The sequence below is a fragment of the Dromiciops gliroides genome, chromosome 1, assembly GCF_019393635.1.
Source record: "Dromiciops gliroides isolate mDroGli1 chromosome 1, mDroGli1.pri, whole genome shotgun sequence".
NCBI lineage: Eukaryota > Metazoa > Chordata > Mammalia > Microbiotheria > Microbiotheriidae > Dromiciops > Dromiciops gliroides.
Genome location: NC_057861.1, coordinates 498,070,911 through 498,096,408, shown reverse-complemented (window position 1 = coordinate 498,096,408; position 25,498 = coordinate 498,070,911). Strand labels below are relative to the sequence as shown.

The 25,498-nt window shown below is 40.8% G+C and overlaps 1 protein-coding gene across 1 annotated transcript in view; it reads right to left on the bottom strand.

Annotated features, from left to right (window-relative positions):
* FANCC (FA complementation group C) overlaps positions 1–24,591 on the bottom strand; it is a 197,524-nt gene extending 172,933 nt beyond the window's left edge. Inside the window, exons 1-2 of the mRNA XM_043977297.1 lie at positions 24,481–24,591; positions 11,274–11,355 (exon numbers count right to left, since the gene is read on the bottom strand). The gene's annotated coding sequence lies outside the window, so the exon portion shown is untranslated. The remainder of the gene's footprint in view (positions 1–11,273; positions 11,356–24,480) is intronic.
* Positions 24,592–25,498: the final 907 nt, after the last annotated feature.

Here is a 25,498-nt window from a genome sequence, read left to right as displayed (position 1 = left end):
TATAAAAACAAGTGTTGAATACTATCTCTAAATGTAACTGGAAAATAAAATATTTATATGGAAAAAAAAAAGGATGACACTGAGGTTGTCAGCCTGGCTCACTAGGAGGATGGTGATGCCCTAAACAGTAATAAGGCAGTTCAAAAGAGTCTGTCAGTAAATAAACATTTAATAAACACCTACTGTGTGCCAGACACTATGTTAGACATTGGGGAGTTTACAGTCTAATGGAGAGAGTATGTAAACAACTGTACAAACAAGAAAAAGACAGGCTAAATTATAGGTGGTCTCAGAGGAAAGGCTCTAGACTTTAAGAATATCATGAAAGGTGTTGTAGGGTTTTTGTTTGGTTGGGACTTAAAGAAAGACAGGTGGTAGAGGTGAGGAGAAAGAGCAACCAGGCATGGGGAACAGCCAAAGAAAAAGCCTGGAGTCGAAACTTCTTGTCGAAGGAACAGTGATGAGGCCAGTGCCAACAGATCACAGGCACGCAGACTTGCTGGACTTTTAAAGTACAAGAAGATTGGAAAGTGAAGAATATAATTAAAGGCACTGAATGTCAAACTGAGGATTTTATATTTAATCCTGGAGGTAATAGGAAGACATGAAAGTTTACTGAAAAGGTGGGGGGATGACATGGTCAGATCTGTATTTTAGGAAAATTACTTTGATGGCTGAATAGGGAGAGACTTGCAGGCAGACCAACCAGCAGGCTATGGCAATAGCCCAGGTGTGAAGGGATGAAGGCCTACCCAGGGTATTAACAGTATCAGAAGAGAGAATGGGGCTTCTGCTAGAGATGTTACAAAGGAAAAATGTTTGACGGCAGCCTTGACAACAGATTGGAACTGGAAGTGAGAGAGAATAAGGAGAGAAGAATGACAGTTAGGATGCCAGCCTGAGGAACTGGGAGGACAGTGGTACCTTCAGTAGTGATAGGGAAGTTAGGGAGAAGGGGGTGGTTGGAGAAAGATAATAAGAAAAGTTTTGGACATGGTGAGTTTGAGGTATTTATGGGACAGACATTTTGAGATGTCCAAAAGGCAACTGCAGATGTGAGACTGGAGGTAAGTAGACAGGTTGGAGCTGGATCCAAAGATTTGAGAACCTCAGCATAAAGATGACAATTGAATCCATGGGAGTTGATGAGAGCATCAAGTGGAATAGCATAGAGGGAGAGAGAAAAGGACCCATGGCAGTAAGCAGGTGTGACCTGGGTGAGGATGCAGCAAAGGAGACTAAGAAGGAGTAGTCAGATGGGTAAGAGGTGAACCAGGAGAAAGTAGCGTCCCAAAAACCTATAGAGAAGAGAGTATCAAGGAGATGATGGTATGTGACAATGTCAAAGGATACAGGGAAGTTGAGTACTAAGTCAATGCCACTGAATTCGGCAATTAAGTGATCATCAGTATCTTGGTAGCTTAGTAGCACAGTGAATAGAGTGCTGGGCTTAGGGAAAGGAAGATGAGTTCAAAGCTGGCCTCAGACACTCAACAGCTGTATGAACCTTGGCAAGTCACTTAACTATTGTCTGCCTTAGTTTCCTCATCTGTAAAATGGGAATGATAATAGCACCTACTTCACAAGGTTATTGTAGAGATGAAATGAGAAATATTTAAAAATAGCTTAGCATTGGGGGCAGCTAGATGGCGCAGTGGATAGAGCACAGGCCCTGGAGTCAGGAGTACCTGAGTTCAAATCCGACCTCAGACACTTGGCACTTACTAGCTGTGTGACCCTGGGCAAGTCACTTAACCCCCACTGCCCTACAAACAAAAACCAAATAAATTAAAAAAGTGCTTTTAAAAAAAAAATAGCTTAGCACAATACCTGGAACACAGCAGGCACTTAATGAACACTTATATGCCAGTCCCTTTGGTGGGACCAGTTTCAGCTGAATAATGAGGCCTAAAAACCAGACTGTAGAGAGTTAAAAGAGAATAAGAGAAAAGGAAGTGTACACACCTATTTAAGATGGCTTTCTCATGGGGATTTGGCCACAAAAGGCAAATATGGGAAAGATACAGGATGGTACCTTGTAGGGAGGGAAGGATCAAATGAGGGCTTTTTTGAAGAGGGACATTAGGGAAGGAGTCAGTAAGGAATATACTGAAGATGTGAGAGAAAAGGGATGATAGAGGGGTTATCTTTTGGAGAAACAATAATGGAATAGAATCACTTGTACATTGTAAAGAATTAATTGTTATTTGAGGTTTTTATAACCCCATCTTTTGGCTAGAATTTTTTAAAAAAACCTTGGTGTGCGCACTGGACTCTGGCACTCTGCAAACTGCATGGGACTCCACCCACTGGTTGTAGCCATCCCTGTGGCGCTGGCATCTCACCACTCACCTACGCCTACAGGGGCCTGGCAAAATTATAATGATTGGAAGTCTAGTGAGGGCAGTCATGTGACTGTCAGAACGGCCAGCCAATTGGCTGGGGGCTGTCTGGGGTCTGCTGGGAAGAAGGAGAGGAGGAGATTCGCCATTCTAGCTGGAAGCTGGAAGGCAACAGGACACTGCTGTGTATTCTCAGCTGATTCCTGGGAGGTGGTGTTATTCAAGTTGTATAATTTCCCTTAACTCATTTTATTTCCTTTCCCTTGATCCTACTGATCCTGTTTGTGTTTTTTTTTTTTAAGTTAGTTCTTGTTAAATAAATCCTGCTCTGTTTTGAGGGAGGCTGTCGGTCTCCTTCCTTGCCCCAATATTGCGGCAAGCCGCTTAGCTAACACTCCCTAATTAAAAATTGGTCCCCACAACACGTAGAAGGATTTGCCTTGATAATGAGTAAGAGACATTATGTGACACAGCAGTGAAAGAAGAGGTAATGAAAGAAGGTGTGAGAGAGGAGGAGAAGAAAAGAAGAAGCTCTTAAACGGCCTCAATGTTTTCAGTAAAATATGAGGCATGGTTGTCAGCAATAACAAAAGTGAAAATAGTATGCTTCAATCTGCATCCTGATTCCACAGTTCTTTTTTTCTGGATGTGGAGAGCATTTTCCATCATGAGTTCTTTAGAATTGTCTTGGATCATTGTATTGCTGAGAAGAGCCAAGTCCATCACAGCTAATCATCACATGACGTCATTGATACTGTGTACAAAGTTCTGGTTCTGCTCATTTCACTCAGCATCAATTCATGTAAGTCTTTCCAGGTTTTTCTGAAATCTACCTGCTTACTGTTTCTTACAGCACAATAATATAAGCTACTGCATTATATGCTTTCTAAACCACACTCCCATTTAGATAAATTTGTGGGACATAATTAAGCATACTGATTTAATGTATTAGGAGGCTCCATGACCTAGAAAATAAGAAGGGGGCAGTAATTTAAAGGATGGTAAAGATCAAGACCTAATGCCACAAATATATCTTACAGGTGACAAAAATGTTTGTCTAAATTGTAGTAAAAATTATTGGAGTTTTAGCTGACTCATTTGGGAGGAGCCACACCTGGCCCACCCTGAAGTTACATATGCTACTGAGGTCAGAAGGAGAAACCTCTCCATAGGCAGCTTTTTGAAGGATCTCCCGTTTTGGGGGAGGGAGATTGAACGCTCACTGAGGGGAGGGTGGAGTTGCTTCCAGAACGCTTTTGCTCACCCGCTCTCTCTCATGGGTTTTCCCTGTAATGTGAGAAACTAGCCGATATCCCAGGTTGTAGTGAGTGAACACAAAAACCCTGCATTCCTTTGAATGAGCTTAATTGGAAACGATCTGGGGATTGTATAGACTTACATTAGAGTTAGGAGAATTTATCTGTATTTCTTTTTCCCTATTTCCTTATCTTTGATTTTTAATTAATTTCACCTTTGTTGTTTAATTAATTCCCAAGTAACAAAATCTGATTCTTTTGTGGAAAAGAAGCTGTAAGGCTCCTTTCTTATTGGCCTGGGAGAAATATCTAAAAGGGCAGTTCAGAGGGGAGGGAGCTTTGAACCTAGAAGTCCCTCATTATTTCCGGGACCCCAATATTTCAGAGAGTCACCCAGTTAATTCTCCATATATTTAATTCAGCCCCAACAATATGAATGTGGGTGAAAAGTGATCAGATTAAAAATGCACATAGAATTTATGCTGCTCATTTATATCGCATACCCTATGATTCCTTCATTTTTAAGACTTTTTAAAAAACGTAAATCAAAACAGTTTTTTGGGTTTTCCATTTGCTCAATCGTAATTTTTAAGGAGTTATTTTCTTCAGAGAGCTCTTGTACCTCCTTTTCCATTTGGCCAATTTGGCTTTTCAAGGCATTCTTTTCCTCATTGGCTTTTTGTGCCTCTTTTACCATTTGGCCCAATCTGTTTTTTAAAGTGTTATTTTCTTCAGTATTTTTTTGTGTCTCTTTTACCCAGCTGTTGACTTTTTTTTCATGATTTTCTTGCATCACTCTCATTTCTCTTTCCATTTTTTCCTCTACTTCCCTTACTTTATTTTCAAAGTCCTTTTTGAGTGCTTCTATGGCCTGAAGCCAATTCATGTTTCTCCTGGAAACTTTGGAAATAGGAGCTTTGACTTTGTTATCTTCTTTTGAGGGCATATTTTGATCTTCCTTGTCACCATAAAAACTGTCAATGGTCAGCATTTTTTTCTGTTTGCTCATTTTCCCAGCCTATTTCTTGACTTTTAACTCTTTGTTAAAGAGGGGGCACTGCTTCCAGGGTGGAAGGTGCACTGTCACAAGCTTTAGGAGGTTTGAGCAGCTGTTCTCTGAGATACTTCTAGGAATTTATAAGTCCTTAGTTCTTCCAAGATAGTATGATTAAAGGAGAGGTATGTTCACCACTCTCCTGGTCTGTGCTCTGGTCTGCAAGCAACCATAGGCCTGCTTTTCTGCCCTGGAACTATGAACAGAATTCTGCTCCACTGTGGCTGCAAGCTCTTGTGTGCTTATGCTCCTCCCCCATCTAGAACTGCTGACCAAGACTATAACCTGAATTTGAGTATGGGCAAAACAACAGAGTCCTGCCTCAGTGCTAGTAAAGAGATCCCTATAATCTCCTTCTGGCCAATTGTTCAATTCCTGCCCCCCCATCTGTGAGCTGAGTTCCAGAAGCAGTTGCTGCTGCCACTGATTCAGAGACTCCTGAGGCCTGCTCCTGGTTCACTGGGGCTGGGTCTGTACTGGGGTTGGATCTGTGCTGGGCTGTACTCCACTCTCCCCCAGGTACAACAGAACTTTCCTGCTGACCTTCTAAGTTGTCTTTGGCTGGAAAATTATTTCACCCTGTCCTTTTGTGGGGTTTGCTGCTCTAGGAATTATCTTATCGCATTATTTGAAGGTATTTGGAGGGATCTTGGGGAGAGCTCAAGCAAGCCACTGCCTTTCCTCCACCATCTTGACTCTGCCCCCTTTCTTTGAGTTTTCTAACAAGGTTTTTATAAAGAATAAAGAAACTCTCTCTTTCTCTTTCTCTCTCTCTCTCTCTCTCTCTCTCTCTCTCTCTCTCTCTATATATATATATATATATATATATATATATATATACACACACACACACACATAAAGAAACCATAATATTTTAATAACATTGAACTCCACTAAGCAGCAGTAATGAAAGCTTCAAGGGAAATAAAATTCATAGAATGGCCTAAATGGAAAATAAATATTTAATTAAATATTAATCATGTTTTTAAAAAAAGAAAAAGAAAAGTTAAAAAGAAACAATTTTAGGAAGGATTTCAGTATTGAGGAGAAAGACCCGGGAACTACAACACAGGATCATAGATTTGGAACAGGAAGAGGCCATAGAGGCCAACTCCCTCCTTTTACAAACAAGGTAACTGAAGCACAGAAAAATTAAGGGATTTGTACAAGGTCATACTGGTACTGACAGATGTGAACCAAGATTTCTTGAATCCCAAGCCAGGGCTTTTTTTCTATTATATCATGCTACTGATCTCCCACAATTTCTCAGGATTTCTGAAAAAGTACCTTAAGTGAGCAAAGTGATTGAAGATAATGAAACCAAGATGAATTATGGTTTGATTTATGGGTGAAATATATAGGGAAAATATGAAGTTCAAAAGCAAAATCTGGGGTCCACATTCATGACATCTAAGGCTAGATCTGGGCAGGTTTGATCTAGTCCACAAGTTACTTTTTTTTTTTTTTAGTGAGGCAATTGGGGTTAAGTGACTTGCCCAGGGTCACACAGCTGGTAAGTGTTAAGTGTCTGAGGTCGGAGTTGAACTCAGGTCCTCCTGACTCCAGGGCCGGTGCTCTATCTACTGTGCCACCGAGCTGCCCCCCCCCCCCCCCCACAAGTTACTTTTATGGTGAGCTATAGCTTACCATTTCACAACTGTAATTAAGCTAAGAGGCAACTTAATTTTGTCTGTAGTGGTTTTTATACCATGGAAACGTCTCTCACTTCTACCCAACCTAAATCTTAAAAAAAACCCAACTGAAGCCTCTTATTTAAATGATGTCATTTGTTATCTTCTTGTCTCTTCTTAATCCCTTTCTATCTATCTTAGAAACTAACATCTCTCATGGATGCCCCTTTCTGTCTTCTGCTACCACCCTGATGTAGGCCTTCATCACCTCAAGCCTATACGACAGCAACAGCCTTCTGCTTGGTCTCCCTGCCTCAAGTCTCTTCCCAATCTAGTCTACCCAGTGCTCAGCTGCCCAAGTAACCTTTTTTTTTTAATTTTTAGTGAGGCAATTGGGGTTAAGTGACTTGCCCAGGGTCACACAGATAGTAAGTGTTAAGTGTCTGAGGACGGATTTGAACTCAGGTACTCCTGACTCCAGGGCTGGTGCTCTATCCACTGCACCACCTAGCTGCCCCCAAGTGATCTTCTTAAAATACTGATCTAACCATGTTACTCCCCTACTCAGTAAACTCTAGTGGCTCCTTGTTACCCACAGGATTAAAAGTAAAATCCTGTTTGCCTTTTGAAGTCCTTCATGCCTGGTTCCATCCTACCTTTCTATTGTCTTACATCTCACTCCCCTTCCGTGTACTCTGTAATCCAATGACACTTTTTTGTTTGTTCTTTGTACAAGAAACTCCACTTCCCAACTACATGAATTTTCACTGGCTGTGGCCTATGCCTAGAATGTTCTTCAATTTCATCTCCAACTCCTGGAGTCCCTGTGTTTATGAATATGGTTTTCAACATAAGTCCTGTTGATTAGCGAAATGCAAGGGGGCAGCTAAATGGTACAGTGGATAAAGCTTCAGCCCTGGATTCAGGAGGAACAGAGTTCAAATCTGACCTCAGACACTTAACACTTACTAGCTGTGTGACGCTGGGCACATCACTTAACCCTCACTGCCCTGCAAAAACAACAACAACAACAAAAAGTGAAAACAACTCTGAGGTGCCACCTCACACCTATCAGATAGACTAATATGACAAAAAAAAGAAAATAATAAATGTTGGAGAAGCTGTGTAAAAATTGGAACAGTAATGCATTGTTGGTGGAGCTGTGAACTGATTCAACCATTCTAGACAGCAATTTGGAACTATGCCCAAAGGGCTATAAAACTGTGCATACCCTTTGATCCAGTAATACCCCTGCTAGGTCTGTATCCTGAAGAGGGGAAAAAAGGGAAAAGGATCTATTTGTACAAAAATATTTATAGCTGCTCATTTTGTGGTGGCAAAGAATTGGTAATTGAGGGGATGCCCATCAATTGGGGAATGGCTAAATAAGTTGTGGTATATGAATGTAATGGAATATTATTGTGCTGTAAGAAACAGTAAGCAGGTAGATTTCAGAAAAAACTGGAAAAACTTACATGAATTGATGCTGAGTGAAATGAGCAGAACCAGGAGAACTTTGTACACAGTATCAATGACATCATGTGATGATCAGCTGTGATGGACTTGGCTCTTCTCAGCAATACAATGATCCAAGACAATTCTAAAGAACTCATGATGGAAAATGTTCTCCTCATCCAGAAAAAAAGAACTGTGGAATCAGGATGCAGATTGAAGCATACTATTTTTGCTTTTGTTGCTGCTTTTGTTATTGTTTTTATTCTTTCTTGCTTTTTCCCATTTATTCTGATTCTTCTCTTACAACATGACTAATATTTAATATAATTGTAATGTATAACCTATATCAGATTGCTTGCTAGCTTCAGGAAGGGGAGGGAAAGGAGGGTGGGAGAAAAGTTTGGAACTCAAAATATTACAAAAATGAATGTTGAAAAATATCTTTACATGTAATTTGAAAAAAAATTTAAATAAAATAAAAAATTGATTAAAAAAAAAAGAGTCCCACACCTCGGAACAACACCATAGAATGTTGGGGATCCTGGGAGGGAGCACAGAGTTTGAATCCTCAATTCCCATTTTGGCTCTGAGACAGACCCAAGAAGAAAGGAGAGGTACAGAGTGATTAAGGATCTTCAAACTAAGGTCTCCCTTTGAGAAGCTCTTAATAGTGGTCCCAAGCTTACAAAAGGAAGTGGCTACTATGAAGGTAATTTTGATACCCTATTCAATTTAATCACCATTTATATCCAGTTCATTGTGTTTGATGGGTATCATTGATTGCACTAGTGAATTAAGCAGAATAGGATCAAGTTTGAGTTAGTTATATTAGTTAATACAGTTAATCCACATGTGTTGATGATTATATTAATTCTATTTGATTTATCAGCTAGCATAGTTAGGACTATTTTAAGGATTTACTTGGGAGGCTAGGTGGCACAGTGGAGGACCTGAAATCAAATTCAAACACTTACTAGCTGTGTGATCTTGGGCAAGTCACTTAACCTTGCATGGCTCAGTTTCCTCATCTATAAAATGAGCTGTAGAAGGAAATGGCAAACTACTTCCAGTATCTCTGTCATGAAAACCCCAAAAGGGGTCATGAAGAGCAGGACAAGATTGAAATGACTCAACAATGACAACAAAGGATTTTATTACTATATTACCCTGCCCCTCCCCCCACTCCAAGTGCAGTGCTTGACTTGAAATAAGGTTAACATGCCTTTCCATCCCTACTCCTGCCCACTCCCCAGTGACCTTTGCTTCAAAAGTCACAATTTCCTTGGACACTAGGATACTACTGGTCAAACACCAATTTTTAATGGTCTGAAAAAGGCCCAAGACCTCGCTGACAGGGTCTTATGACCTGTGGAAGGCCCCAAGATGTTGTTGACAGGGTCTTATGACCTCTGGAAAGCCCCTGCTGAGATAGCTAGCAGTTGATGGCCTATAGTTGATGACCTGTAGCTAACGACCTGTAAAAGGCCTACTGACAAATCGGTTGTGATTGATGGACATTGCCCTTAACCAACCATAGGAACCCTATTGCTTCTGAAAATTAGCCAATCATATGAGTTTCCACCCTTCTGAAGGAAACTCCCAAGGACTAGAGGACCTCTGAGGGACTCTCCAAGGTCTATAAAACTCCATAACTCCTACACATCGGGGTCCTTGACCATAAGCAAAGTCTTGGACCTAACTGATTAGGGAACACCAGTCTTCCTAATAATGATTATGCCCAGAACTCTGTCTCAGTAACTTTTGTTGCAGATTGGAATTTTATGGCCCACACTACCCAGAAGATTTGAGGAAGATATCAAGATCAAAAGAAAAGAGTGCTCAAGAGATAGGGGTCCCACAATCAAACATTATGGGTACAGTCTTTTCCACTTACTCCCACCACATTGACTGTTCCGAGTCTTGGTATTGGAAGTGGGCAGGTGGGTCAAAATAGAAATGGAAGCCCCATGTCTATTAGGCAGTCATAAAATGCTCCTCCTACCAGGATGGTGGCATGGGGCTCTTTAGCCTGGAGACTTCAAAAGGTCGGTGTCACCAAGCAAGTGAGGACAATGGGGTCAGGAGCTAGATGGACGGGCCCAAAGAACTTGTCCTCCGGGTACAGCTGCCCTCTTCTCTTCCCTGTCCTTATTCCTACTTGGATTTGGCATTTCTCTGCATAAGGTCCCATTTCTTTTTCATATAATTGCAGGTGATGTGGCCATGTTTTCTGCAATGAAAATGTTCTCTCTTCTTAGCCCTATGTTCCTGGGAGAGATCTGAGATGACAGGCTCCACAAGTGATGGTTTTTGCTTGGTAAGCTTATTCTGTCCCTCAAAGATATAGGTGGCAATGTTGTTAAATTCAGTAATGTCCTTTGCATGCCACTCGACACTGTTTTAGAAAGTAATCCCTGATATTTGAGGAGAATTGGTTAACAAAGGCAGCACAAACAATCTGGGCATCTCTTGGGTTTAAAGCGGTTAGGTTGGTGAATTGTCTAGCATTTTTGCAAAGGTTCTCAAAAAATTGAGTGGAAGTTTTATCATTATTTTGCATGGTCTCCTAAAATTTGTTCCAGTTTTCAAGTCCAGCGGCTAATTCTTCCATTCCCCAAATTAGACTTCTCTAGCTTGAACCAGCCAGGTATAACCTTTAGGGTCATTAGGATTCTACTGGGGTCTTAGGGGGGCCAGTTTGGTTAACTGCCTGATTGTTGTCCTCCAGAAGGAGGTTAGCAGGTGATCAGTGGTCTTGATAATGGTTGTCCTTTCTCCTTATGAGAAAAATGTCTACCCAAGTGGTGTTATGACCTCTGATGACGGCCTGGCATCACCTGATTACTACCTTAAGATTTTGATAAAAGCAAGGGTTTTTTTGACTGCCAAATAGCAAAATCAAAAGGTTTAAAAAAGATTATATACGCAAACCTGAACCATCAAGCAATCCTGAGGGTTGGGTTGGAGGTGCTGTTGCAGAGGAAGAAGGAGTAAGGGATTGGTGTCAAGTGAAGACGGGATGTTGATAGAGGGAGGACTGTAAGTGGGAGGAGGCAAAGGAAGATAAAGAGAAGAGGGTGGTGGCAAGATGGGGACTACTGGTAAAAGAGAGATGGGAAGTAGACACACCATCCAAAAGAACAGCCCAACAATTCTAATAATTTATTTCTCTAGGCAAAGTTTTCTAAAAAGAAAAAAAAAGTTTTAGTGTTTTCAATTTGCAAAAGCCAAAGGTTTCCTCCTCTGGCCAAATTTGGGATCCATCAGAATTCTTATAAATTTTTTACCAATCTAAGGATAATTTAGAGGCTCTCTTTTTTTGACATCCCCTTTCAGATGGGCAATTTTCCCTAATCTCAGTCCACAAAAAGTTTGCCCAACAGAGAATCTGCAGGCTGACGGGGGCTAGTCCCCATGATGCCTTTATCAAGGCTTTTACCTCCTCTGTGGTCTCAGTCTAGATGAAGTTCAGCAGGACTTGGAGGTATGGGGTGGGCCTGTGGTGAGGAAGGAAGTTCCTCAGTTAAAATCTTACCAGAGCATTCTAGAAGTTCCTTCAGCGAGGGTCCAGCTGTCACACAGAAACTTGCAACATCCTCCTGTCTGGCTCACCAAAACTGTTACAGAAAAATAAAGATTTCAAGACTAATGTATACAACAATCTATTCAGCAGGGCATGCCATTACAAAAACAAATCTGGTCCAACGTTCTCAGCCAGCATAAGGACTCTGAACCTGGATTTTACAAATATTATACAGTTGAAGCATGTGGGGGGAAAAAAAGGCTACAGGGATTGAGTCGCCTTGTTTCTTATGGGTGGAGAGGATCAGAACTTTCTGAGTTGGGAGGAGAGAGTAGTTTTGTGATTTCCCCAAAATTAAATGATTTACAAGAAGTTGAAACTTAACTTCACAGAATGGTAAATAAGGATAAAATGGAATTACTCATGATATTTAGGTAACACATTATTTCATGTAATACATAACAGAAAAGGAAAATGACAAATACTAGAGGGGATGTGGGAAAATAAATACACTAATGCACTGCTGGTGGAACTGTTAACTAGTCCAAGCATTCTGGAGAACAATTTGGAACTATACCCAAAGGGTTATAAAATTGAGTATACCCTCTGACCCAGCCATACCGCCACATGATATAGACCCCAGGGAGATCAAAGAAAAAGGAAAAGGGCCCATACTTGCAAAACTATTTGTAGCAGTTCCTTTTGTGATGGCAAAGAGTTGGAAACTATGGGGATGCCCATCAACTGGGGAATGGTTGAACAAGTTATGGCATGTGAATGTGATGGAATACTATTGTGCTGTAAGAAATGATGAAGGGGGTGGTTTCAGAGAAACCTAGGAAAACTTATATGAACTGATACAAATTCGCACAGTAATAGCATTATAAAGATAATCAGCTATGAAAGACTTAACTCTGATCAATATAATGATCCACAATAACACCAAAGGATTTATGATATAAATGTTATCCACCTCAAGGTAGACAACTGATGGAATTCATGGTGCAGACTGAAGCAATTTCCCCCTTTCTTTTTCTTACTTACTTCCCTCCCCCAACATGTCTAAGACAAAAATGCTTTGCATGATTTCATATGTATAATTAAAAAAAAAATTCTTGACTTCTAAATAAGTGGGGGAAGAGGTTGGAGGGAGGTAATTTGAAATTAAAAAAAAATTTAAAAAAGAAATACACCAAAATGAAATAGAAAATGCGTAAATGATATATTAAAGAACACTATACTAAATTTTAATGTGATTTCTATAGCAACTTGAGCTTTTTTATAATTAAAAAAACTTCACACTTAAATATGAACTATTAAAATATTTTAAGCTTTATAAAACACTTGCATTTCAAATACTCTAAGGTAGGTAGTGAAACCATTCCCATTTCAAGTTTAGTAATGAGAAAATTAAGACTGAATGGCTTGCTCAAGGTCATACAGCTAGCAATCATTAGAACAAGAACTCAGGGGTGGCTAGGTGGCTCAGTGGATAAAGCACCGGCCCTGGATTCAGGAGGACCTGAGTTCAAATATGGCCTCAGACATTTGACACTTACTAGCTGTGTGACCCTGGGCAAGTCACTTAACCCCCATTGCCCTGCAAAAAAAAAAAAAAAAAAAAAAGAACAAGAACTCAAACACAGATTTTGTGATTTAAATAATGAGGCTACTTAGAATTACTATCAAAGAAAGAACAAGGAGTTCTAATGCACAAGAATTCTTAAAATTGAATACTAACTGTAATGTTAATTTTATGTATTTTATGTAACATATACGTATATGTATGTAATAATAATTTTATAAGTACTTTGTTTGTAGACAGGAAAATGGACAAAATACCTGGGACAACGGAGATGATAGTGCTGCTATACTCTTACTGCAGTCAGAGCCACATGTGTATTATTATATTCAATTCTAGTCACATTTTAGGAAATACAATGATAAACTGTAAAGCTAGTTGACCAAACGATAGTCACTAATTTTTTTTTTTTTAAGCCTCAGGATCACATGGATCAGTTGAATAAGTATCATCTGAAGCAACTGAGGAAAATCAGCCTAGAGAAGACTCGAGGAACCTGACAGCTGTCTTCAACTATGTAAAAGATTAAAATGCTAAAAAAGAGATTCCACTTGGTCTATTTGGCCCAAGATAGAAGAACTAGGAACAAAGGGTATACGTTTCAATAAGGTAAATTTAGATTTAAGGAAAGAACTTTCTAAAAATGAGAGCTATCTTAAAGAAATTTTCAAGTAAAGGCTACATAAAAACTTATAAAATATGCTACAAAAAGGAATCTTATTCAGGTGTTGGTCCCTTCCAATGTGAGGTTTTAAAATTCATTGAAATGACTTTTCAAAATCCTTTCCAAATCTATTATTCCAACAAAAATTACTTCAAAATGTAGAGAGTGTGTGTCCCAGGAGTTGTCCTCAGACCCAATGGCCCTTTATTCATTCAGTCACTGGTGATGTTTCCATATATAAGGTATAGTCTTCACTGTCCACACCATGAGGGCTTTGTTCTAGAATTGAGATATCTCCTAAATAAAGTGTGAAATTCCCTTGACAAGTTTGGCTCTTTTGGTTATTACCCTATCATGATTTATGACATACTCAAACTCAGCTATATACTTGAAACTTGGCTAAAGCAGGAGACTAAGGAAGAGGAAAAGGTGGGAGGTCCCATGGGAACACACAAAAACCGTTTCCCTAGAATGAAGAAAGTTTCTCCTGAACCCATCTGTACCAAGGAACTATGCACACCAAGTAACCAGGTATTCAAAGAAAAAGTGGCAGATGAATACATCCAAGAAGTAGAATTCCCGGGTCAAACCTCCTGGCCCCAGTTAATAATGATGACCCATTAGATTGTAAGCTCCTTGGGGGCGGGACTTGGCTTCTGATTCTTTTTGTATCCCCAGTGCTTAGCACAGTACCTGGCACCTAGCAGGCACTTACTGATTATTTAACTGATTATTTTAATAGTGATTATTAGGGGCAGCTAGGTGGCACAGTGGATAGAGCACCGGCCCTGGAGTCAGGAGGACCTGAGTTCAAATCCAGCCTCAGACACTTAACACTTATTAGCTGTATGATCCTGGGTAAGTCACTTAACCCCAATTGCCTCACTTAAAAAAAATAGTGATTATTGATTGTCTGATTGATTGCCTTAAATTACAATTTCATCCTTGAAAAGGAAGAGGAAACTTTTTCCTCAATGAGGAGAAATTCTATTATGAATCTGATCTCACTAACAGGGAAAAACTAGTTATTGAGGTAGATGACCTAGATGACGGACCAGGACCCTCCCAGACCCTAGACTTGACCCCCATGAAGGACCAAAGAACCAACAGTCCAGAGCCAGAGGTGATCCAGGTATATAGTTTTATTGTCAGAAAAGCCTGCATGAGGTACTACATAGATCTAGTCTGAGAACCCACAGATGGCAAGGGGAACAATGTATTTAAGCCCAAGAACCACAAAGTCAATTATTCATAGCAACCAATTCTTAGAATCCTTAAGCTTCCAGTTTTCTTGTTTTTTTTCTGAAACAGGTAACAGCAACATGTGGAAACTTCTCATGGTTCAAGCCCTAATGTGCCTTCTTGGCTCTGGATTTGCTTTAGCAACTAGTTTCAGCATTTGCAGAAAAGGATCATGGCGATGTCAAGCAGGAGGCAGGCTCTGATTGCCTGGTTCTGAGTTTTCCAGGCCTTCACCTTCTCCTATATTAGATAGTAGGGAAGCTTAAGCTAGTCATGATGGTTTATGCATTCCTTTATTAACTCATTTTCACCATCTTCACAAAGCAGAAAGATGGAATACTGGTGGTAAGTGGCCACTCTGTCCTAGAATTAGTGATAGAGGAGAGGAAGTCCAGGCATAGTATGAAATGCAAATTAGATTTTAGAAAAACAGATTTCAAAGGGTTCAAAAAAAAGATAGGTTAATTAGAACCCCAATGACTAAAACACTTAGAGAGGAACCAATTCCAATGATGAAGAAACATGGGATTTTCCCAAGTGTGGATGCACAGAGAACTCGTTAGCTTAGGATACAAACACAAGAATGAAATAGTTTCTTCCTTCTAAAAGTTTATATTCTAATAAGGGGAAAAACATATAGGGGAGTGGTATCTAGGGAGGGAAGTTTTTGTTTAGAAAGTCACAGAGATGGTGAACAATGCTATATGAAAGCACACAAATTTATTCTAGCAGCAATAGCAGTATTAATTTGATTGGGGTGAAGAACTGGAAAGGAGGCAAGAGGGAGAAGCATGTGGGAAAGAAGGGTACACACAAAGTAGCAATGGGGAATGGCAACAAGATGACCAAATTGTAGATTTGAAGCACAGCTGGAGCCAGGTACTCAACAATCTGGGCAACATGGGTCCCAAGGCAAGAGTTATGGTCTTTTGTCCACAAGGCATAGGGTAGGGAGAGGACAGATGCAAGAAGATGGCCAGAGTATAGAAAAAGAGTTAAAAAAGAACCTGCTGGTACGGTTAGGTAACGAAGGATGAATATAAGAGCAAATCTTATAAAAATAGCATCAGGATCACAAAAGCTCAGACTGAGTTGAGGATGGCAAAAGAAACTAAGGACAACAAAAAAAGGGATTTTTTAAACAGCTATACTTGGAGAAAAAGGAGACTCATAGAAGGGTTGGGCCCTCTGCCTGGGACAGATAGGGTTGATGACACCTGGTGACAAGTGAGAGAAATGATTATCAAATAAATAATTGTTAATATTGGGGAGACACAGGATTTGTCCCTCTCAGAAACCTTATTCTCTGCTAGAGCATTGGGCTTAAGCTAATTAAATGGAATTCAAAAGGGAAACACGTAAAGACCTATAACAGGTACCCCAAAAAATCAACTTCAAAAGTATAATATGGGGGCAGCTAGGTGGTGCAGTGGATAGAGCACCAGCCCTGGAGTCAGGAGTACCTGAGTTCAAATCTAGCCTCAGACACTTAACACTTACTAGCTGTGTGACCCTGGGCAAGTCACTTAACCCCAATTGCCTCACTAAAAAAAACAAGTATAAGATGAAGGAAGAAACATGTTTGGACAAAGAGCAGTTTGACCAAAAGGATCTAGAGGTTTTAGTGGACTGCAAGCTCAAAATAAGCCAGTAATGTGATGTGCAGACAAAAAGGTTGAGCTGATCTCGGACTGCACTAAGAGAGGTATAGTTTCCATGAATAAAGTAGGTAATAGTCCTTCTGCATTTGCCCTCATCAGAACTCATCTGTAGTATTACGTTCAATTCCAGACATCATAGTTAAGCAGGAGGATGGTAAATCGGACAGTGATGATGAAGGACTCTAAATGCACTGTCATATGAGAATTAGTTGAAGATAAAAATGAAAGAATTACTTTAAGAAACTGGGGCTATTTAGCCTGTAGAAAAGAATCCTCAGGGGAGATATAAATGTTAAGAATTTAAAGGGCTATCACATGGAAGAGGGACTACACTAGCTCTGTTGGTTCTAAGGGGCAGTATAAGGAATACCAAGTAGAACTGCAAAGAGGCAAACTTAGGCCTGACAGAGGAAAAAACTTCCTAACAAAAGAGAGGTTCAAAAATCAAGGAGGCTGCCTCAAGAGGTAATAGATTCCCACTCATTGGAAGTCTTGAAACAGAGGCTGGATGACCACTTGTAGAATAAGCAAAGAGTGTTCCTGAGAGTCCTTCCAACTCAGATTTTCTGGTTTTGAGTTCCTGTACCTTCCCGGCTCAATGTAAGACTATGGGGAATGGACTCCTGGAAACAGTAGAGGAATTCCTGGACTAAGCAGGAGTCAGAGCCAGAGAACAACAAGGGGCAAAAGAACCACATGATTGAGGAGAAAATCTAGCCCTCGTACTTCACTGGTACTGTGATTTATGTGGACTCTGCAGGCCAAGAGAAACTCTCTAGCAACCATGCGTGCTTTCCCCTAGGATGGGGGGAGTTTTCAGAACACGAGTACAATATTAGAATGAAAAATTTATAAATCTCTGTGAGATACATTGCTTGGCTCTCTAATGACCCTAACTCTACCTACCCCTCATGCTTTCTCACCCCACATGTCCAATCAGTTGCCAAATCTCATCATTTCTATGTCTACAACATCACTCACAAATGCTCTCTCCAGTTATCATGGATATTCAGGTTTAATAAACTCTCACCTATGCTATTGTAATAGTGTATTTGGTTTCCTTGCCTCAAGTCTCTCCCTACTCTAAACCATTTTCAACACAATGATTTCATAAAATACAGGTTCTGACCCTGTTACCTCACTACTCAATAAATTCTAGTAGCTCTCTATTAACTCTAGGATCAAATATAAACTCTATTTGATGATTAAAGCTTGTCATAACCTGGTCCCTACCTACATTTGTGGTCTTCTTGAATATTGCTCCCCTCCCCCTCAGCATACTCTATAGTCCAGCCATTTTCACCTACTGCTGCTCTCACAGATACCTCTGCACTAACTGTAGCCTATGTTAGGAAGCCCTCTTTCCTTATCCCTGCCAAGGTTTCCTTCAAGAATGAACTTAAGTACTGTGCCACTTTATACAAGAAGCCTTTATTGATCCCTATTCTGCGGGCCCCCCCCCCCCATGCCATGCTGGTGCCCTTCCTTACAAAAGTATCTTGAATTTACTTTTGGGGGGGGGGGAATGGGGGTTAAGTGACTTGCCCAGGGTCACACAGCTAGTAAGTGTCAAGTGTCTGAGGCCGGATTTGAACTCAGGTACTCCTGAATCCAGGGCCAGTGCTTTTATCCACTGCGCCACCTAGCTGCCCCCTTGAATTTACTTTTAATATATACTTGTATTTTCCCCTGTCAAAACATATTCTTTTCGAGGGCAGAGGCTATTTCACTTTTATCTTTGTATCCCCAGCACTTAGCACAGTGCCAATCACAGAGTAGGCATTTAGTAAATTGCCTATTTTTGATTGATTTTCCCCCTTGCTAGTCTGGGCAATGGGATCCAAGGGAGGTAGGATAAAGTCTTCTAGACTTATAGATTCCTGAGAGGTAGGCTCTGTAGACCATAAAGGAAAGTGATTTGTCTTGAATGTTCCTCTGTTCAGCTGTGAGGCCTCTTCATTTTCTACCAACTGAAATAAAGTTCTATATTCGATGTCTTGATAGCCTAAGTGCTTGCTGAGAATGTGGCCCTCATTTTTTGTTGTGGAGAACTGGACAAGTCAAATTCTAACGTTCCCAAGAGAAATACAGTCATAGCTCACCACTCATTGGCTTTGAAACTTGCTGAATTCAGTATTCAATGCATTTTGACGAGAAAAAACTGCTTTAGCACTCAACACTGGCTCAGTACTCATCTCACTTACTAAAACCTGTATGAGTCAAGTCGTCCTCCCGCATCCCATCTCTCTGGAGGAAGCAAATACTGACACGACAGTTAGCTCATGCTCAGTACAGAACCCCACATATTTGGCTGGGTACTTTCTTGTGCTTTTTTTCATTTTCCCAGAACTGGAAAATTCATGATCACAGAGCCAAATCCCAGGAAGACGATCATCCCCTTCTTTCCCCCTTGGGCTTGGATTTGCTCCCGAAGACCTTTTTCACTTTAGATCTTCATTGAATCACTATGGGAAAACTGAGTTTACTCCATGAAGCTGAAGACAAGGACTTCTTTCTGAGCCATCGTTAAAAACTGTCTTATCCATCCCTGGAGTAGACTGGTATGCCCCTGAGGAGTGTGGGATTTCTGGGATTTGTGTTAGTGTTTTTTTAATGTGCAAATGGTTACAAAACGTTGGATTGAAAGTGGAGCCCATCAAGGGAACTAATGAAAAAAATGCACAGGAAAGTGGGTTAGCTGTACCAAATCTGAAGCTATGCTATAAAGCCGCAGTCATCAGAACTATTTGGTACTGGCTAAGACATAGAGTGGTGAATCAATGGAATAGGTTAGGCACAGGAGACACAATAGTAAATGCCTATAGTAATCTACTGTTTGATAAACCCAAAGACTCCAGCTTCTGAGATAGGAACTCAGTATTTGACAAAAACTGCTGGGAAAACTGGAAGTCAGTATGGCAGAAACTAGGCATAGACCAACATCTTATACCATATACTAAAATAAGGTCAAAATGGGTACATAATTTAGACATAAAGGGTGATACCATAGGTAAATTAGGAGAGGAAGAAATAGTTTACTTCTCAGATCTATAGAGAAGAGAACAATTTATGATCAAACAAGAGATAGAGAATATTATGAAATGCAAAATGGATGATTTTGATTACATTAAATTATAAAGGGTTTATACAAACAGAAGCGATGCAGCCAAAATTAGAAGGGAGACAGAAAGCTGGGAAACAATTTTTATAGCCGGTACTTCTGATAAAGGCCTAATTTCTAAAATACATGGGGAACTAAATCAAATTTATAAGGATGCAAGTCATTCCACAACTGAGAAATGGTCAAAGGATGTGAACAGGCAGTTTGCAGATGAAGAAATTAAAGCTCTCTATTGTCATATGAAAAAATGCCCTAAATCACTACTGATTAGAGAAATGCAAATTAAAACAACTCTGAGGTACCACCTCACACCTATCAAATTGGCTAATATGACAAAAAAGGAAAATAATAAATGTTGGAGAAGCTGTGGAAAAATCAAAACATTAATGTATTGTTGGTAGAGTTGTGAACTGATCCAACCATTCTGGAGAGCAATTTGGAACTATGCCCAAAGGGTTATGGGACTGTGTATACCCTTTGACTCAGTAGTAATACCACTACTAGGTCTGTATCCTAAAGAGATGATAGAAAAGGGAAAAGGACCCATATGTACAAAAATATTTGTAGCAGCTCTCTTTGTGGTGGCAAAGAATTGGAAATTGAGGGAATGCCATTATTGGGGATCGGCTGAACAAGTTGTGGTATATGAATGAAATGATGAGCAGGCAGATTTCAGAAAAACCTGGAAATACTTAAGTGGACTGATGCTGAGTGAAGTGAGCAGAACTTGGAGAACATTGTCCACAGTAACAGCAACATTATGTGATGATTAACTGTGATAGACTTAGCTCTTCTCAGCAGTGCAATGATCCAAGACAGTTCCAAAGAACTCATGATGGAAAATGTTCTCCACATCTAGAAAAAAGAACTGTGGATTCTGAATACAGGCTGAACCATACTGTTTCTACTTTTGTTTTTGTTTTTATTTTTTTGAGGATTTTCCCTTTTGTTCTGATTCTTCTTTCACAACATGACTAATGCAGAAATATGTTTAATGTGATTGTACATATGGGGGAGGAGAGAAGGGAGGAAGGGAGAAAAATTTGGAACTAAAATCTTACGAAAACAAATGTTGAAAACTAACTTTACATGTAACTGGAAAATAATAAAATACTTTTATGATTAAAAAAAAAAGAAAGAGGGGGCAGCTAGGTGGCACAGTGGATAGAGCACTGGCCCTGGAATCCGGAGGACCTGAGTTCAAATCTGGCCTCAGACACTTAGCACTTACTAGCTGTGTGACCCTGGGCAAGTCACTTAACCCCAATTGCCTCACCAAAAAAAAAAAAAAAGAAAGTGGAGCCCAATTAAGCTCATGGAGATCCAGTCCCAGAGGAAACAGGGCCGGCAGAGACCAAATGAGAACCAAACTGGTGAGCTGGTATCAGGAGCAGAGGGGGCAGGGTCCCCTATGCTGCCCTGCAGGCCTGATTCCCTACTTGGGGATGGGGAAGGGTGAGGAAACAAGTGGTCTAGCCACAGCTGAGGTTCTACTTTCCCTGAGAACAAACAAGAGCCAACAGACACAGCCCAGGCTGCTGTCAGCCACCTGGGGAACTTTTTGAAATCCTCCTCATCCTCTTTGCAACTGCCTTAGCCTGCCACCTGCCATCCACCAACCATTACCACTTTCAAAGCCTTTGAGAAGAATGCTTCTTTGCTTCTCTCTTGAACTCTGCCTCAGCCTTTCCAAGAAAGGTAGTAGCAGACTGGGTATTTCGGGGGATACTTCATGCTGTTCCCCTGACAAAACAGCCTCAGGTGCTGGGAGCTTGTTATTTCAGACAGCAGTCTCTCCTCTATACACAACCCCACCCCATCCCCATGTCCTAGAAGGAAATGAATGTCTGAACTGAAATCTGGTTTGAGGTCCACCTGCATATCCAATGATGAGTAGTCATAGTGGCTGGGGATGTGGGGAAAGTGGGTATGCAGGAGGGGGGACAGGATGGAGAGAGAGAATTTGGGGGCTAGGGAAATGAAACAATTGATTTCAAAAGTTGACTTCTGTTATTTTTAAAAATAAAAAGGAAAAAAACCATTAATTTATAAATTGCCAAATAAAATGTGAATTAAGCGACTTGCCCAGGATCAAGTAAGTGTCAAGTGTCTGAGGCCGGATTTGAACTCAAGTCCTCCTAAATCCAGGCAGGAGCTTTATCCACTGCACCACCTAGCTGACCCCAGAAACAGAATAATTTACATCACTCCTTAAGGGAAAAATTCATTCAGTACTTATCGTTTTCACCACTCATCATGTCTTCTGGAACCAATTAATGACAAATACCTAGGTACCACTATGGTGGGTGATGGCACAAAAACAAACTATAATTACTGACCCACTCCTAAGGTTGCACCCTACCCATGTAAACCAAGGCCTGAATGGGTTATAAATACTTTTAATAATCACAACTATGATTTCAGTAGTGTGAGTATTCTAACTACTAATAAAAATTACATATTGCAACTACTGCCAGTTTTATGAGTTGCTGTGATTAATCTTTTTTTGTTTGGTTTTTTTTGGAGGGCATTGAGGGTCAAATGACTTGCCCAGGGTCACACAGCTAGTGTTAAGTGTCCAAGGCTGGATTTGAACTCAGGTCCTCCTGACTCCAGGGGTAGTGCTCTATCCACTGCCACACCTATCTGCCCCCTGCCCCCCTTCATCTTATAATAAGTTCTATGAACTTAGCTATGCTGGTCCTTAAAACAGTCACCAAACCTGCATACAAAACTTTTTAGTCTGGTAGGAACTGCCAGAGTCTATGGTCTATTAGCAAAGAAATTCAGTATCGCTTCCAAGATATTTCTGTAATAAAATTCTTGTGGAGGATGAAAAACTCATAAATGTTTAATAAAGTGCTTAAGAATCAGGTACATTAATTCACACTTTTTCAAACAATTTAAAATTTTTTCCTTCTCAAATTACAATATGTTTTCAAGAAATACTAAAAATTCTTTTCACCTTTCTTTTTTTAAAAAAATCTGTCATTAACTTAACAGCCATAAGTATACAGAATGTACAGATGTTAGACGAAAACCACATAAGAATCTTTTTTGCTGATTTCTAACCTAACTTGAGAGTTTATCCCTATCAACTAGAACTACTTTAATCAAGATATTCCTTTAGCTTCTTGTGAAGCATTATATAACCCAGCTGGGTAAAGTGGATAAAACACCAGCCCTGGATTCAGGAGTACCTGAGTTCAAATCCGACTTCAGACACTTGACACTTACTAGCTGTGTGACCCTGGACAAGTCACTTAACCCTCATTGCCCAGCAAAAACAAAAACAAAACAAAACAAAAAGCTCTATTGTGCATAATATTTTAAAATATTTAAGTATAATTAATTTTCGAAAAAAGTCAATCCCTTATTTGTTATCAAAGGAGATATTTCATAGACAGCATTTTCTTGGGGGGGAGGCACAAAGTATGTTAATGGTAACTTAAAGAAAGAAATTTTGAAAATACATTATAAAATTGTTCTAAAGTGCTTCCGTGGCTGTTTTTTGGATGGTACATTTCCAATCTTGTTTCCTTCCTCCAGGGTATGTGCAAACGCCTTACTCTCCCAGACTTTTAAAGTACATTGTTTTGAAACATCAATTTGGTTTACGTTACATGAAAAGTCATATTAGATACATTTTTCCTACAAAGTTATAAAATTGAACCCAACACCACTAAAAAAAAGGGGGGGGGGCAGCTAGGTGGCGAAGTGGATAGAGCACCGGCCTTGGAGTCAGGAGTACCTGAGTTCAAATCCGTCCTCAGACACTTAACACTTAACTAGCTGTGTGACCCTGGGCAAGTCACTTAACCCCAATTGCCTCACTAAAAAAAAAAAAAAATTGAACCCAACACATGGTATAAATTCTATTAAATGTAACCTCCTTCCCTTCCTCTTTAAGAAAGTTTTCAGAGAATGAAACATCACTAAAGACTAAAATCAGCTGCAGCTGGGTGGCCAAAAAAAAAAATTGCCCTCAAGCCACAACAATTAAGATGGATTAAAATCTAACAGAGGTCAAGCTAAAACCATGAAAGATGTTAGTGAAGCTCTCCAGCAGCAGTGTGGGTTTTGGCAAGGAATTTGGCTGGTGGCAGAGACCTGGAGATGAATCATCACTGGTGAATTTCCGCAGACTCCCCTTAATTCTACTCTAAACCACCCTCATTTTCGAGGGAGGGGGAGGAAGAACTATCCCCCCCCCTCCCCGTTACTCTGCAATAATATGAGGGACTACAGAGTTCCAATTTCATCTTTCATCAATCCTTGTACCCCCGGGGAAGCATGCACTCAATAAGCATAGGTTTTAGTAGAATTCCTCTGCCCAGGGCAAGCCTTTAGGTTCAAGTGCTCAAGTCCTTCGGATTTTCACAAAAGACAATTAAAGCATGGTATTTAACTGGCATTTACAGTGTCTTGAATATGCCATGGGCTTAATAAATATTTAATAGAATCGCTGCTCTCGGAAGGAACATTTTTCCCCAGTAGCCTGGAGACGTCTGCCGTGCAGTAAACAGTGATAGGATGGAGCCACAGTTGTAAGGTAAAGGGTTATTAAAAGGGAAAAAAAAAAGTGGATCACTTAGCACAGGTCTAGAAGGGAAATCCAACAAACGCTCCACCCGCACACGCCTCCTTCCTCACGTGCCAACGGGGTCCAATGAACAAACGGAGAGCGCCGCCCTACCCCCGCTAGTCCCGCCCCTCTCCAGATTGACCCCGCCCCCCAGCGCGAGCCTCCTCTCCTCTCCCTTCCCCGACCCACATTCTCTCTCCCTCCCAAGGCCAAGTAGCTGAGGGTGGGAAAAGTGGGGCGCGAAGTCGGGAGCATGACCTCTCTCCTCCCCTCAGCCCAAAGGTCAGCGGTGGGTGCAGGAGGTGTGGGAACGTAGAACGGCACTTTTTTAGTGCATTTTTTTCCTCCCCTCTCCTTTGCTTACCAGATAGTTGTCCCCGGAGAGGCTCCAACTGTTTGGGGAAAGGAAACGAAGTAAGCCGGCACCAGGAGCCCCCTCCGTAATTTTAGAATTTTCCCGCCGCGCCGACGCGCGCGTGCTCATACTCTCGCGGGGGATTCTGGGTGTATGGGCCAGCGTTGGGCCGCGTGTGCGCGCGCGGCGCATGCGCCCGGACGGCGGTGCTCGTGGCTGTGATAGGGGCAGCGGCTGCAGAGGAGACGTGTTCGAACGCCGTCACCTTTTGCTGGGATCCCTAAAGAACTGGGTGAGGAGGGAAGGGAACGACCCACGTCCCGGTCTCATGATCCGGAGGAGGAGGACGATCAAGTAGGAGCCCCGCAGTCGCTAACTCTATTTAGGAAAAGAATAGGACGCAGGATTTTTCTTACCTCAGTTTATCTCGGGAGGCTGCAGGTGCAACCACACTCACGGACCACCACCCCTACAAACTTGTGCAAGCTTACAACTGGGAATGTACTAGGCTTGGGGGGTCCGTTTTTAAGGTGCAAGGAACAAGTGAAATGAGCACGGGGAAGAAAGTGGTAGGAAAGATAGAAAGGGAACAATCATTAGAGATTATGAGGGTACCTGGTTGACCCTCATTGCCCCACCAAAAACAAAAAACAAAAAAAAATCCCTTTGGAGCGGAATTTTCAAAATGTCAACGGGATAAGGAGGACGTGATGGAAGTTCATTCCTTTAAAACCATGGGGACTCTTTAAAAGGAAAGAAAATAGTTAAAGGAAACCCTCCCACCCCCAACATGACTTTCTGGATATGGCCAAACCAGCCCCACATCTTTATTTAAGGATTTGTGCCCTCAAATCGGTTCCATAGAGTGCTGGATTTAAGTTCAAATCAGTCCAGTGCTGTATTTAAGTAAGTGGAAAGCAGCATATCTATAAATTTTCATTTGTGTCAGTAGCATTGACTCACCCTATTTGTTATACTCTTGCTCTTTCATGGTTTTTAAAGGGTTGCTTTGTGTTGTTGGGTCTTT